The 2,973-nt window shown below is 41.7% G+C and overlaps 1 pseudogene; it reads left to right on the top strand.

Moving 5' to 3' along the window:
* The first annotated feature begins 154 nt into the window (after positions 1-154).
* Positions 155-701, top strand: LOC116748290 (annotated as a pseudogene).
* Positions 702-2,973: the final 2,272 nt, after the last annotated feature.

Raw genomic sequence — 2,973 nt, 5'->3', positions numbered from 1 at the left:
GGAAAAGTGAGGCCAGATGCGTCACCTGTGGGTAACGACCCCAGCTGCCACCGTCCCTTTTGCCTTCCAGGTGTAGGGGGTCTGCGGGATCCTTGCTAAGTCTATTTTTCACCATTCCCGGCCCTTCCCTATCATCACCCCTTCACCTTGAAACATGTTCAAGAAATTTGATTAAAAAGAAAATGTGTTCGGCTACATCCAGTGGAAAACCTGCTATTATGGGTATTAAGAACAAGTAGAACCATTCCCAGGCATTGAACCATGGCTTCATCCGATCGTGCCTAAGAAGGAACCAGTTAAAAGAGTGGGATGCTATGAACAGAAGGAAATCTTTACAGTGACCGGAGAGTTATTCTATTTAGAAAAAGAGAGGGTCTTTTTATCCAACCCCAAGATTATTCCACACAGAAAGAGATAAAAAAGACCCTTTTTCCACACCGACAGGTGGATAAAGGAGCCATCAAATTTGTACTCAAAGGAGTTGATATCACGTGTCTACACTTAGCTTCTCGAGGAACTAAGCTTTGCTCCGCTGCGGCAGATAGGATTGTTGCAATTGAGGCAGAAGGAAAACAGCTTGCTCTGGGTACTGCAGTCGTGAAGATGTCTGCAGATGATGCTGAGAAAGTCAACACAGCAACTGGCATTGAAACACGTATTATATAAAAGGTGGGCTGTGGCACGTAGACGCATATAAGTAAGTCTCAGATGGAATGCACTTGGGCTCCACATGGATGTGGTGCAATATCTGTGTTTGTGTGTGTGTGTGACAGCATGACTACAACGCCCCTGTGATTATGCTGAATAAATTCTACACATGCAGAAAAGAGAACCTAACAAACAAACAACTGTTGCCGCCTTGCTCGGAAACAGTGCAGACCAGCTGCCCCTGTGTCCTCTCCTGGCCATCAGGCTATAACTCTCCCAAAAGAGCTTCATGACCCAGCCAGTGTGCTGGTGGGGCAGCGAGAAGACAAATGGGACTGAATTCTCAGTGTGTCACCTGAGGTGCCCTCATGTGAGCGTCTGGACAGGACCGAGCATGGAAGAGTCAAGTGTAGGGGCACTGAACTGGCTGGAGGGTTTTCCTCTCGGCATCGCTGCGGAGTCAGAGCCCCTCTCAGCCCTTCATGGTGGAGAAGGGAGACGATGAGACGCCTCAGCCCCTACACACGGACAGGCAGCTCCCGGCTCTTGCGGACTTCCAAAGCCTCATGTTGTGAACTGACTTGTAATAACTTTGTTTTTGTCATTAATGTGCTAGATATTTTTAGTAGCATTAATCTGAAAACGGGTTATTACCACCGATGTCAGTAATGGAATTAGCTGCGCTAGAGACAACCTACAGTTTAACCTAAAGTTTACAATGAGGTTTTCGCCTCAAAGTTTTAAGGAATTCAAGACGAAAGTAGAATAAGACAAGACACCACAGAAACTGCTTGGTGACTGGGCTTTATATTCACTTTAAAGAAAATTATCTCTGAAAACTTAGAAACGTTTAATTATGCATATTGTTATTAGCATGAAGGTGAGAGATAGAAATGAATTATGAACCTGGATATGCTTATAGCAGTATTATGTGGTTCTGTGGAAAGCTTTCTGCAGCGTTCTCAAATAGCAGTGGAAAAACCCAAAGCAGGAAATGGTGACACCTCAAAGTCATACTGTTATCCGACAAAAGCAAGCTGCAAGGCAACACACAGTATTTAAGACAAGTAAAAATGAAACTTTATTATCTGTGAGTAAATAAAAGTATATTTGAAAAAAAAAATTTTAAGTTGTCAGAATATATACAAATGAACCATGGATACCTTGATACGTGTGAACGAGAAATTGTACTTTTACTCTGAAGTATTCAGGGTTTTTTTTGTGTGTACTTGGAACTCAGGATGAACTTGAACAAGAGTGTACACTGTCTGTATTTAAAAACACGCGCACACACGCACAATTTTACATGTGATAACAGAAATGTCTTGTCATACAGCCTAGAGCCAAGTCAAATAGTAAGTTACGTAGAAGAGAATGGGTTTCTATTTAAGGATTACAGACAGAACACACTCGAAGCACAAATAATAAAACGCTCACTGCACAGTAGTCACTAGAACATTCCTTGAGTACTCGCTGGGTTTAAGCCAGCTTGGAAATCAGTTATTTGTCTAAACTAAGTGAGAATTTATGCCCGGTTCCTAGAAAGCATATGTTTTAATTAACTTGGCTGCCAGTGTCTCTCCAGGGAAGAAAATATACATTTTATTTTCAAAACTCGTCTGGGCCTGTTCTATCATGGATTGGTCCATTAAAAACAAAACACCCAAATCAATATTTTAAAATACTATTTTTGCTTACCTGAAATCTTCCTCCTTTTTAGAGCTTTTTCTTTTTCTGTCATCTGTTCTACACAGCGTAAAGTAAATATAGTCGAGTCCACAGCAGGAGCCGCTTACTCAGGGGTCTCGGGACTTCGGACATCACTAGGAGTTGAAATGGCAAAGAGCATGTTTGTTGCAGAACCCTAAAGGTGTTTTGGTACTGGATAATCTGCATCTACAGAAAGCCCATGATAGCCTGATACTGTTTCCTACATCTGCCGCAATTTAAAATAATTTTCTAATGTTTTATATTCTGTAACCTGAGATTGGGAATGTTGGGGAGAAAGTGTAAATATAACTATTTCCATAACTCATTATAAATAGAGTATAATTAGAAAGTATAATTAGACTTGAGTCTAATTCCCCTTCATATCCTAGTTTCTGTGGCTCTCAGTAGGTAAGGCTCAGGTTCCAGTCCCAGCTCATTTCTACAGACTGGACAGTAGGTGGCACCATCAGCCAGTTTAAAAAACACTTCACTGGTTTGGTTTGTTGTTAACCAGTTTACCACACTTGAGCAGGAACCTAAATCGTTTTGTGCATAAGTGCATTAAGTTCTGGCCATTGTCACGGGAGAATAATCCTAGAAGAGCACAAAGCCATG

This window comes from Phocoena sinus, unplaced genomic scaffold (genome assembly GCF_008692025.1).
Source record: "Phocoena sinus isolate mPhoSin1 unplaced genomic scaffold, mPhoSin1.pri scaffold_32_arrow_ctg1, whole genome shotgun sequence".
Classification (NCBI taxonomy): Eukaryota; Metazoa; Chordata; class Mammalia; order Artiodactyla; family Phocoenidae; genus Phocoena; species Phocoena sinus.
This window is presented reverse-complemented; position numbering and strand designations above follow the sequence as displayed.